Source organism: Stenella coeruleoalba, assembly GCF_951394435.1.
Source record: "Stenella coeruleoalba genome assembly, chromosome: 4".
NCBI lineage: Eukaryota > Metazoa > Chordata > Mammalia > Artiodactyla > Delphinidae > Stenella > Stenella coeruleoalba.
The window spans coordinates 5,936,459-5,950,050 of NC_137149.1; the positions used below are offsets into that span (position 1 = coordinate 5,936,459).

General features: G+C 40.8%; 1 long non-coding RNA gene across 1 annotated transcript in view; it reads left to right on the top strand.

Moving 5' to 3' along the window:
• LOC307185711 overlaps positions 1 to 13,339 on the top strand; it is a 120,878-nt gene extending 107,539 nt beyond the window's left edge. Inside the window, exon 3 of the long non-coding RNA XR_013828155.1 lies at positions 11,871 to 13,339. This is a non-coding gene — a long non-coding RNA (uncharacterized lncRNA). The remainder of the gene's footprint in view (positions 1 to 11,870) is intronic.
• The last annotated feature ends 253 nt before the right edge of the window (positions 13,340 to 13,592 follow it).

A 13,592-nucleotide genomic window follows, 5' to 3' on the forward strand; every position in this document is an offset into this window, starting at 1 on the left:
TTAATTCCTTCTAGAGAATGTTTAATTCCATTTATTGTGTTGTTCCTCATTGTTTGTTTGCTCTTTGTTTCTTCTAGGTCTTTATTAAATGTTCCTTGTATTTTCTCCATTCTATTTCCAAGATTTTGGATCATCTTTACTATCATTAGTCTGAATTCTTCTTCAGGTAGACTGCCTATTTCCTCTTCATTTGTTTTGGTCTGGTGGGTTTTTACCTTGCTTTTCATCTGCTGTGTGTTTCTCTGTCTTCTCATTTTGCTTAACTTTCTGTGTTTGGGATCTCCTTTTCACAGGCTGCAGATTCGTAGTTCTCATTGTTTTTGGTGTCTGCTCCCAGTGGGTAAGGTTGGTTCAGTGGGTTGTGTAGGCTTCCTGGTGGAGGGGACTGGTGCCTGTGTTCTGGTGGATGAGGCTGGACCTTGTCTTTCTGGTGGGCAGGTCCACATCTGGTGGTGTGTTTTGGGGTGTCTGTGAACTTATTATGATTTTAGGCAGCCTCTCTGCTAATGGTTGGGTTTGTGTTCCTGTCTTGCTAGTTGTTTGGCATAGGGTGTCCAGAACTGCAGCTTGCTGGTCATTGAGTGGAGCTGGGTCTTAGCATTGAGATGGAGATTTCTGGGAGAGCTTTCGCCGTTTGATATTGTGTGGAGCCGGGCAGTCTCTAGTGAACCAATGTCCTGAACTCGGCTCTCCCACCTCAGAAGCTCTGGCCTGACACCCGGCCAGAGCACCAAGACCCTGTCAGCCACACGGCTCAGAAGAAAATGGAGAAAAAGAAAGAAAGTAAAATAAATAAATAAATAAATAAATAAGCTTATTAAATAGAAAAAAATTATTAAAAATAAAAAAATTAAAAAGTAATACAAAAAGAGAAATAAAGAGAGCAATCAAAGCAAAAAATAAATCAACCAATGATAAAAACACTAAAAAGTATACTAAAAAACAAAAACAAAAAACGGACAGTCAGAACCCTAGCACAAATGGCAAAAGCAGTGCTATACAGACAAAATCACAAAAAGAAGCATACACATACACACTCACTAAAAGAGAAAAAGGAAAAAAATATATATATATCCATAAAATTAAAAAAAGGAAGAGAGCAACCAAATCAATAAACAAATCTACCAGTGATAAGCTCTAGATACTAAGCTAAGATAAACATAAAACCAGAAACAAATTAGATGCAGAAAGCAAACCCCAAGTCTACAGTTGCTCCCAAAGTCCACCGCCTCAATTTGGGATGATTCGTTGTCTATTCATGTATTCCACAGATGCAGGTACATCAAGTTGACTGTGGAGGTTTAATCCGCTGCTCCTGTGGCTGCTGGGAGAGATTTCCCTTTCTCTTCTCTGTTCCCACAGCTCCTGGGGTTCAGCTTTGGATTTAGACCCGCCTCTGTGTGTAGGTCGCCTGAGGGCATCTGTTCTTCGCTCAGACAGGAGGCGGTTACAGGAGCAACTGATTAGGGAGCTCTGGCTCACTCAGGCTGGGGGGAGGGAGGGGTATGGAATGTGGGGTGAGCCTGCAGTGGCAGAGGCCAGTGTGACGTTGCACCAGCCTGAGGCGTGCCATGTGTTCTCCCGGGGGAGTTGTCCCTGGATCACGGGACCCTGGCAGTGGCGGGCTGCACAGGCTCCCAGGAGGGGAGGTGTGGAGAGTGACCTGTGCTCGCACACAGGCTTCTTGGTGGCGGCAGCAGCAGCCTTAGTGTTTCATGCCCATCTCTGGGGTCTGTGCTGACAGCTGCAGCTCACGCCAGTCTCCGGAGCTCCTTCAGGCAGTGCTCTGAATCCCTTCTCCTCATGCACACGCTGAAACAGTGGCTGACACGATGGTCTCTTGCCTCTTAGGCAGGTCCAGAGTTTTTCCTGGACTCCCTCCCGGCCAGCTGTGGCGCACTAGCTCCCTTCAGGCTGTGTTCACGCAGCCAACCCCAGTCCTCTCCCTGGTATCTGACCTCCGAAGCCCAAGCCTCAGCTCCCAGCCCCGCCCACCCCGGCAGGTGAGCAGACAAGCCTCTCGGGCTGGTGAGTGCTGGTGGGCACCGATCCTCTGTGCGGAAATCTCTCCGCTTTGCCCTCTGCACCCCTGTTGCTGTGCTCTCCTCGGTGGCTCCAAAGCTTCCCCCCCCCACCACCACCCGCGGTCTCTGCCCATGAAGGGCCTTCCTAGTGTGTCGAAACTTTTCCTCCTTCACAGCCCCCTCCCAGAGGGACAGGTCCCGTCCCTATTCTTTTGTCTCTGCTTTTCCTTTTTTCTTTTGCCCTACCCAGGTACGTGGGGAGTTTCTTGCCTTTTGGGAGGTCTGAGGTCTTCTGCCAGCGTCCAGTAGGTGTTCTGTAGGAGTTGTTCCAAATGTAGATGTAGTTTTGATGTATTTGTGGGGAGGAAGGTGATCTCCACGTCTTACATCTCCATCATTTTGAAGGCACCTCTGCTTTTCTTTAAAAATGCCTATTTCTATAAAATGGGATAGCAATTCCCAGAGATGATACTTCAAATATTTAATTACTAGAAGGGCAAGGTCCAGTCAGAAGGAAAGGTGCTAATTAAGTCCCACTGGACAAAGCACTTAAATGTCAGTCCTTATAATACCCATCTTACTTAGGAGGTGTGAGAAATTTGAGACACAAAACAAATACCATATATGTAATGCACAAGGAGAGAGTGCTTACCAGACATTAGCCAAGTTAACAAGTGTTAGCTGAGAGCTTTACCTCCTTCTTTGGCTGGTCTCTCAACATTAATTGAATAAACTATATAAATTAGAGGGCAAGGTATTTTAAAATGTTTAAGATTGAATTAAGGACTGATAAAATGGATGAATAATTCCCAATTCTTGTTTAAGCCCGGCCAAAGACAAGGTGAACAATTACAAAAGAAAAGGTTTCTATGTACCCGTGATGAAATTTATAATGTAAATTCCATGATAAATGGAGGACACAGGAATCAATACACTTTCTGCTTAATTGTGACCTCTCCTTGTGCTTATTTGCAATTCCTTGATTGCTAAAATAAAGCTTGATAAGTTAATATCTGTGCAGAAAGTACGTTCTAATTTCCCCAGAAAATCTTAGAGAAAGACGCAATGATTAGGACTGCATGCTCAGGGTTAAGTATATCCTTCAACACTAGTGGGTAAGTTTCAAAAACATAATAAAATAAATTGACTGAAAATGACAGTTTCTCTCAAAAGCAATTGCTTAGGATTGTTTAGCATGGCATATTCAAATTAGGTATTAGTCACAAAGCATTTGTTTAGCTTTTAAAAAGGGTTAATGCCCAGAATGCCATGAGAACTTCTGTTTTAAGACTTCCATTACACAGCAGTTTACAATCTTTAATAGCTACTTATATCATTTGTTTTCTAACTTGTAGAATTTCCTTCTTTTTGTAACACATTTATCATCGGTGTTCATAAAGTGAGAACTGAAGGAGTATCTATTAAATTTTCCTGTTAAATCAGCAAAAAGCTTGAGGATAACGTTTTGAACCTAGACTTTTTTTTTTTTTAGTATACGGCAACTACGCACTCTAAGAGAATGGTGTTCACAGAGAAATTTTACTTGTATGCAGTAAAATAAAATTAAGATGTGAAATATCTCTTAGTCATTTTTTATGTCTAGCATTATTCAAGGAATGCTATTTTATATATGTGTAAATGATGAGAAATGGGCCATGGCAGAGACTGGCTGGCTATTCATCAAATAAATTTAACTGCCTCTAGGGTTCAGAGCTAAATTCGCCTTGCAATGAAAGGTGGCCATATAATTGAGTTCCTGCCGATGGAATGTGGTTGAAAGTGATATTGACCACTTATAAGGTCTAGCCCATACAAGCCTTCTGTTTTCCCTCTATAATCTCTATTACCCAATCTTCAGTGGAGTAAGAAGTGATTTCCACTTGGAAGCTACATTTATTTTTTAAAGCAATTTATTTTATTTTTTTGACCGTGCCAAGCAGCACGCGGGATCTTAGTTCCCCAAACCAGGGGTTGAACCCGTGGCCCCTGCAGTGGGAGCACGGAGTCCTAACCACTGGACCTGGGCCAGGGAGTTCCTGGAAGCCACATTTTGCAGATGTTAGGGCCACTGGCAGCCTGGATCCCCGAGTGACTTTGTAAAGCAGAATCTCCCTGTACCAAAACAAAAATACCCATTCTTGTTCTGCAAGGTCATTGGAAGAATTTACATTCCCACTAGTATTGCGTGAGAATTTTCCTTGGGTCTCAACTGAAAGCAGGGCGTCTTCTTCTGGAAGCCCAAACTTTCATTTTTGTTTCCCTAGCAATATAAGGTTGCTAGAAGCTCTGCCTAGATTTTTAGCCTCTTTGCCTCCATTTTGCTTATCTCAGCTTCTCATCAGCATCTACAAATCTCAAATGAAAATGCAGCTGAGAATATTCTCTCTCTTCTCCATTATTTCCTTGTTTTCCTAGGATCTCGGCCCCCAAAGCCCTGGCTGCTTTAATAGCCCAAATTCCAACTGTTCTTTCCCAGTGTTGTGAAATTCCTGAAAGCTCTGCTTAACTCAGTTTCTTGGATGCCACTTTAATTTTGGATTCTTCTCTTAATGCGTGTGGATTAAGAATAAACAAATACTTCAAGGAAAATGAACAGAAAACGTCAGTTCACTTCGATGATTTTGCCTGTTCTCTGAGATCGTGGCCCCTCAAATTCTGAAGCCTTGATTGCTTTGTAATGCCGTAAAAGTCTGTGACTGTCATTGCTTGTTTGCTCTTTTGTTTTGTTTTTATTTTATTCAACGACTGCGGTTATTCTTGATAGGAGGGCTACACTGAGAGCAGCTGCCCTATGTGTATTATCTAGTAGCAGTAGTTTCTCAGTTTCCTTTCAAATATGTGTGACATTCTTTTTGTAGACTGATGATAATTTGCCTTAGTGCTGATATTATGAAATGCACTTTTTATTGTTTCATCTGTGGCCCTAAGATTTATTCCCCAAACTGTAGGCCATTCCAGTGACTGTGAGGTCGTGCCTCTCCTCATGTGCAGCTCTGCATCTTCCTCAGTATTACCTTGTAGTATCCTCCTCCCAATTTCAACATTCTTTAAAATAACAAACAATGGATTCTTTTTTTTTTATTTCTACCTTTTAAAAAATAAATTTATTTATTTTTGGCTGCGCTGGGTCTTCATTGCTGCGAGTGGACTTTCTCTAGTTGTGGCGAGCAGGGGCTACTCTTTGTTGTGGTGCGTGGGCTTCTCACTGTGGTGGCTTCTCTTGTTGAGGAGCACAGGCTCTAGGCGCGCAGGCTTCAGCAGTTGTGGCACGCGGGCTCAGTAGTTGTGGCTCGCAAGCTCTAGAGCACAGCTCATAGCTGTGGTACACAGGCTTAGTGGCTCCGTGGCATGTGGGATCTTCCTGGACCAGGGATCGAACCCATGTCCCCTGAACTGGCAGGTGGATTCTTAACCACTGCACCACCAGGGAAGTCCCCCCAAAATGGATTATTTTTAACAATGACAATCTGGAAATACAATTTACACATTTGCAGTTACTCAGGATAAAAATATTATGATACTCAGAACGGTGAACTCAAAACTCTTTTGGTGAGCCTCAGCTCTTTAGGAGGTAACCTTCCCTCCGCTTGAAGAAGACAATAATATTGTTTCGTTTTGTAATGTCACAATTATTATATGGTCTTCTACAAAAAAGAATTGTGCTTGAAATGCACATCTTCAAGCAAAGTCCTTGAGGTTTACTCATTAAAATATTTTCATAATTTTATTGGAAACATTTTTATGTTTATGTAAAACTATGCATATAAACTTTTCTGGGCAAATCGAAGGCATGGGGCAAAACATGACTGTTTATATCTTCCTTTCTTTTGTTAGGTGAAGTGTTAACTATATACAAATAGATGATTACAACACAACATATGTGAAATAAAGTAGAATATGTAGTTTCTGACTTGCTGAAGGGACGTTGTTGAATCCTAGAGAAAACATACTTTTCATTTTTACCTAGGTTAGATACCCTCCTCTCTTTTAACCTTTCCTTGACTATACAGCTCTCCTGTCTGTATTTTACTGTATTTATGAAACATTTGCTACATTTCAAAGATTGTGCTAGGCGGCGAAGATAAAATTTTACTTTGACTTATGTTTATTAACTTTCCCCAGATACATAGATTTGATATCTCATATTCTTCTTCATTATTTAAAGTCCTAAATGTATATTACTGAGTGTTTTAAAGCATATTGTTTATATTGTTCTTGTTATCTATTACCATGTAATAAACCATCCCAAAGCTGAGTGACTTAAAACAACAATTTACAGTAAGTCTCCTACGTACGCAACCTTCAAGTTGCGAACTTTCAAAGATACAAATGTGCGTTGGCATGTCCAATCACGTAAGTTAGTTCACATGTCTGGCATACATTGTCACATGCATGCGTCCTCTACAAGTGGTTGTGCTTTTGGGTACTTTAGTGTACAGTATTGTGTAGAGTGCAATAGTACAGTATCTTTATTTCAAGCCCAGGATGTCTGGAAGCAGGTGTAAAAGCAGTGGTGATATAGCTGGTATTACTGTACTTTTCGAGGTACTGTACTGTAAGATTAAAAATGTTTTATTTTTTGTGTTTGTTTTTTATGTATTATTTGTGTGAAAAGTATTTATAAACCTATTACAGTACAGTACTCTATAGCCAATTGTGTTAGTTAGGTACCTAGGCTAACTTTGTTGGACTTACGAACAAATTGGTATTATGAATGCACTCTCGGAACAGAACTTGTTCATATGTAGGGGACGTAGTGTATAATTATCTCTCATAATTCTGTGCGTTGACTGGGCTCAGCTGGGCAATTCTTGTTTGCAGTCTTTAGTGCTATTGTAGTCATATGTTGCAGGCTCATCTAGACTGAATATCCAAGATCGCTCATGTACATGGCCTGCAGTAGATATTGACTATTGGCTGGGGACTGTTGACGCCCCATGACTTAGGCTTCTCACAGCCTGTTGGCTAGTTTCACATAGGAAACAACCTGAGAGCGAGTGTTCCAAGAGAGCAGAAGTGGAAGTGGCCAGTGTGTTAAGACCTGGGCCTGGAAACTGTTTCAGCAACAGTGCTGCCGTATTCTGTTATTCAGGACAGCTCAGTAGACTGAGCCCAGAAGCAAGGGGAAGGTACACAGCTGCCACCTGTCAAAGGGAGGAATGTTAAAAAAAATCTGTGATCGTTCTTATTCCACCATATATATGTATGTCTGTGTTTGTGCATTTATAATTATACAATAAATAAATCCACAATTATTTTAAAATTTCAGACATACAAAGTAAGAGTGAAAACTTTCTTTTCCTCTCCCCTAATTGCACTCTCTTTTCAAATATTATTAGTATTAGTTCGTCTTTATCCATGTGAATCTTTTTCTACTTACTAAGTATATTTTGATTTTGCTTACTTTTACATAAATAGAATCAAGTCCCTATTTTCTGAAAATTACTCTTTTTATTTAACAATATATTTTAGATAATTTAATTTATCAATATATGTATGCACATATAATTTAAAATCACCTAGTATTCTATAGTGTTGATATATTGATTATATTTCTAGATGATGATTTAGATTGTTCACAACCTTTGGTTATTTCATACAGTATTGTTCCTTTTCATTCCTCTTTATACGTGTGCAAAAGTTTTCACTAAGATATATACCAAAAGTGGAATCACTAAATTGATGGATATTAACATTTTTTAAAAAGATGCTGTTTAAATAGGCATTACCATTTTACACTTTCTTCAGCTGTACTGTATGAGAGTGTCTCTTTTTCCTCATCATTGTCAATTCTGGTTATTATATGTCTTTTCAATTTTTTAAAATCTAATGGATGAAAATGCTTCTAAGTGTAGGCATTTCACTTTTCAATCCCTAAGTTTTTGCTTACTCCTATTGCCATTGAGTCAATCTTGTATTGTTTTCTGTGAATTGCCTGTCTTTACAATTTACCTATTTTCCTACTGGTTGTATGTCATTTAAAACAATGATATAAAGATACTCTTTACAAATTCTCTACGTCCATTCATTCTTAGTTCATCATACATCACACACACATAAAATGGGCACATGGGGGCTCTATCTTGCTCCACATCTTGTAACTCACTCTTGGAGATGTGTTCTCGTGGTTCTCCATCCCCATGGGGAGGCCAGAGTCAGTTTCAGGTTGGTGAAGTTTTGTGACCTGCAGTGTGTTCACTTGGAAAGCAGGCTGCGCGTGGTGGAAGGTCAGCTTGCACATGCTGCTGGGATGCTAAGACTGCCACACGTTGGGTGCACCTAGCAGCAAATGAGTCAGGCACCGGAAGCCCAAATCACAGATATCTGTGAACTTTTGTATGTATTTGTGCTTATTTTTCAGTAGTGAAATGAAAGCATATACAAACAAATCTCAGTCATCACTTTTACCAGTGTCTGAACTTAGACTGGACTTCGTGATCCGGCCAGTTATTTGTTTGATACAGTCTACAAGATAGGCAAGAAGGACATCACACTTTCAATGGAGGGCAAGTGGAGAAAAATGACAACATTAGCAGGAAATCCGAAATAATGGATCTCACCCTTTTGCTCACATCCGTTACTGTATCCCCACTTGAGCTTGAGCAGGGAGCTCTTTGTGAAGGCATTTAGAGAAAGACTCTGATGGGGGAGGCTGATGAAGTACGACTGAGTCACTCTCCGGAGTGTTGTGAATGACAGAGAAATTTTAGTGGAAAAGTGTTGCATCCTGCACCTCTAGCCACGTGGAGCGTTCAAGACTTGGTGGCCTACAGCAAAGAGACCACGCCTGGGTTGTCTCAGGTATGATAGTCTCATGGACACATCCAGAGGCCTGGGAGGCTGAGCTGGCCTCCCCGGGGAGGCCGGTGCATCCTCCATGGTCTGCCATCGATCTGTGGCAGATTGGTTGCAGTAGAAGAGTAGCTCCTAGTTAGAATCCACCTCCTTCTAGGTGTACCGCTGGGTAGAATTATCAGAGAAAGTAGAGGACTCCTAGTTAAATCTGAATTTCAGATTTCAAACAGTGAAAATTTTTTAGTATTAATGTGTCTCCTGTAACATTTGAACACACTTAACATTAAAAAAAATTAGTCATTGCTTATCTGAATTCCAATTTTAACTGGGTGTTTTAGATTTTCATTAGCTAAATTTGGCAACCCAATACCTAGCTGTCAGTTTCATGTAGGATCTTCTTTTGGCCTGAACCTTACAGCTGATTTTGAAAAGGTATAGAACAGAGAGTTAATTATCTGCCAACATTATCATTCTGGATTCTTTAATAGAAGTCTGTGGAACTTACCAAGTCCACGTAGGCCTTTGGCTATGTTCTCTCCCATGGGGTGGGGAATCCTGAGAACACATCCTGGTCAGTGAGTCCTGCAGAGTAAAGGTAGACAAATAAGTCTTGAGGAACTGTCTGGTGAGGGCAGGCCAGATAATCACTACTTCATAACTGAGGACCCTGAGGTAAAGCAAAGCAAGTCGCTGAAATGTAAAGCCTTATGAACTGAGAGTCATGTAACGTAAAAGGCAAGTATGTTTCTGCCACATTATAGAGTTGTCACTCCCATGCCCAGTCAGGAGCTAGAGGTTGGTTGTCCACAAGGGCTGGACACCCATTTTCACAATCAAGGGTAGGATCTTTGAAGAGTACGACAGGCCCACTGCCAGTAGCCTTATGATGTAAGAAAAACACTGAGTGTGGAAATAGGTAGTTTACATTTTCTTGTATAGTAAGAGGATGGATCCTGGCATACCTCATCCCCAGCCACAAGAAACCCCATGAGCAGGCTTCCCTGGTGGTGCAGTAGTTAAGAATCCACCTGCCAATGCAGGTGGGGGACATGGGTTCGAGCCCCGGTCCGGGAAGATCCCACAAGCCGCAGAGCAACTAAGCCCGTGCACCACAACTACTGAGCCTGTGCTGTAGAGCCTGCGAGCCACAACTACTGAGGCCTGCGCTCTAGAGCCCGTGCTCCGCAACAAGAGAAGCCACCGCATTGAGAAGCCCTCGCACTGCAAGAGTAGCCCCTGCTTGTCGAAACTAGAGAAAGCCTGGCGCACAGCAACGAAGACCCAACACAGCCAAAAAACTTAATTAATTAAAGAAATCTAAGAAAAAGTAACCCCATGGCTTCCTCTTAACTGCCACCTCCCTCACTCCATGCAAGCTAAGACTACAGAACTTAAGAGAGTTTAGATTAGCGTCCCCAGACAAAGAGCCTGAGGTGGGGATTCTTACTCAAGTGGTTTACTAGGAGAGTTCTCAGTCGAAGGGAAGTAGGAAAGGGAAAAAATGTAAGTAGAGAATGTGAGACCAGCTTTATTCTGGCCCCAGAGGGGACTCTGGAGCTGAATGATGCCATAGACTTGATCCAGCTTTGAAGCTGGTGAGGCGAGTAGTTGAGGATAAGGGGCAGCCTTTTTGTCTCATATCAGCTGAACCGCTGGGAAGGGGAGATGAAGGATTGATGAACATTCCAAGACCTAGGTCAATTCTTTGGAGAAAGGGGCGGCTGTGAGCCATGAGTAAGCAACATTCACGGCAGGATATGGGTACATCAGCCTGGAAAAGGGGACCTACGTGGGCATCGACAGCATCTATACACCATCTCATTAGTTGTTTCCTTGGTTTTATGTATGCCTTTTGCTATGGGTTTTGCTGGTTCAGTTTTAAACCAATTCTGTTCATTATCTCCAATATCAAAACTAATCTACCCTTGTCTTCTGGCCCAGCTCTACCTTAATTCACTCAAATAGCTTAATTCTCCTGCCAATGACGTAAGGAGAGTTTATACACTGGTTGGATTCATGTGTCTTTTAGTAAATGGGAAATTCCATCTACCAATTACATCTCTAGAAACCTATGTACGTTTATAACTCTTCTTTCCCAATCTCTTATATTTTTTTTCTTTCCCAGTATAGTTAAGATCTGCTCTCACCTGTGTGTTTAATCATTCTTGTACTTTTTCCCTCCTTACAAGAAGAGAAATATGCTTGTTAATCATTCTATTCAAAATCACTAGATGTTTAGGCTTGCTAATAGATGAAGATGAATTTTTCACCATAGGCATCACAATAATTGAGAGTGTTTGCTTCCTTGTTCACATGTTGGAGATATGAAGACAAGAATTAAATCATAGAGCATAGCAGGGGGAAAAATCCTCAAAGTGAATGGTAAACAGAACTATCTGAGCTAGGTTCAAGCATGTGTATAAAGAATGAGTTTTGAAAAACCATAGTCTCAGAAAACTGAACTAAATAATAAAATATGTCCAAAACTGTGTATATCTATGCTAAAAAAGTATCAGCTTAACCTTTTTGAAAGTGCTATAAAATAAGCAAATGAGGCAGCTTATAATTTAAGTATAAGAAATATGTGGACACGGGGAGGGGGGAAGGGGAGGGGGGATGAATTGGGAGATTGGGATCGATATATATACACTACCATGCGTAAAACAGATAGCTAGTGGGAACTTCCTGTATAGTGCAGGGAGCTCAGCTTGGGGCTCCTTGGTGACCTAGACGGGCGGGATGGGGGTGGTGGGAAGGAGGTGTAAGAGGGAGGGGAAATATGTATACATATAGCTGATTCACTTTGTTGTCCAGCAGAAACTAACGCAACGTTGTAAAACAACTATACCCCAATTAAAAAAGAGAAATACGCCTATGTGTAAATACAGAAGTCTAGTAATGCAGGTAGGTATCTATAGTTGGTGCCCACAGACTTTTGGTTGATATTGTATGGTGCAGTTAGGAACTTGCCTTCTAATAATACCACATCAGTAAGGACAAGAGAATGCATTACTAAGATACTCTTCTATGTGAACTGTTTTTGTTTTTCAGAGAGTCTGTGTAGACCGTGTCCTCTATGAATGGAGTAAACCTACTACTGTTTCTCTGCCTGTCTGGTGCACTTCTCATGGAGATTGAATGAAGAGTGCTTTTCAGACATCATGATGAATTGTAGGTAGTTTCATGACTATGACGTGATCCTTCAGGTCTCTGTGGTAGGTGAGGGCAATGCACGCTGATATAATACTTTTTTGACTGATACTGTCCTCAGTTGTATGACTCCACACAGGATTTTAACCTCAGGTGAAACCACAGGTTCCACAGTGGTTTGTTCATTTTCTGGCTTTCAAAGGCTTTACCTTAATCTCTATAACAAAAAAAACCACCAACGAACCTTTAGAGCTTCAGACCGTCAATTCTAGACTGGCTAGCTTATCGGGGGTCAAGTAAAATTATGCCCACGTGGGGCACTGATTGGGTTTTCAAGGTAGAGTGACGGGGATTTGTACTAACAGGGTGGTTCTCAATCTTGGCTGCATTTTGGAATCTCCTGCCAAGATTTTCAAGTGTACTTCTTCCTGGGTCCCATCCCAAGAACTTGATTAAACTGGTGTGGGTATGGCCTGGGCATGAGAATTTTTTTTTTTTTTTTTAAACTCCCAGGTCTTTCTAATGTATAGCTAAGGATGCAACGCACTGGGGACATTCATCTGCATGTGCCTGAGATTGTCAGGGACTCAGCTTCCTAGCAGGTAGTCATATGCTTGAGTTAGCGTACCAAACAGAAGGGCTTCATTAAGCTCTGCTGCGAAGACTATCCTCTTAGTCTCACAGGTTGGGAAATCTTTTGGGGTGGTGAGCTTATGGCATTTGCTCAGTAAATGATTGTAGTCCCCTCAATTCTAAGAACTTGCTTGTACTTCTTTGTGATAAGTGGATTTAAATACTGTACGTTCCCAGCTCCTAAGTTTAGTTTTATCAGAATTTTTTGTGCCACGGATAGATTTGCCTGTCAGGGTAGTTTAAAAAATAATTTTTCATTACAAATTTAAAGGTCATGCCTAACAAATATTTTTCTCAAAGCTAATGGGTGTATCCTTTGATTAATATTGTTTTAAAATGATTTTTATTTCTCCATGCAAGCCCAGCTAACATTTATTGAATGTTTACTGCATGACAGACAGTGTTCTAAGTCCTTAGTTTACACATAAAGAAACTGAAGCAGAGAGAGGTCGTGGGTGTTCTCAAGGTTACACAGCTAATTAGTGAAAGGGCCGTGATACAAACTGAAGCTGTCTGGTTTCAGTGTCTTTGCATCTGTGTAAGCCTGTTTGTTGAAAGAAAACTAAATAAAAAATTTTTAAACTTCACCTTTAAGAGAAAAGCACCAAATTGACTTCCAAGTAGTTGCACAATTTACCTTTTCCTAGCATTATGTAACAGTTCTAGTTACATCTTTGCCATTATTTCACCTTGTGAAATTTTGAAATCTTGCTTAGCTGGTGAGTATAAACTCTGATCTCACTATCATTTTAATTTTTAATTCCTTTGAGAGCTCGTAATGCATCTTTAATATATTTATTCGTCATTTGTCTTTTCTTATTTTCTCTTTTTATAAAAGAAGTATCTTTTCCCATTTTTCTGGGGGGGATTGTCTGTCTCGTATTCATTTGTAGGTTTTAAAGCGTTATTTTCTACATAACAGTCCTTTTCAGTTTTATGTGACGCAAATGTTTCACCAAGTTTGCCTTGTCCTTTATGAACATAAGTTCT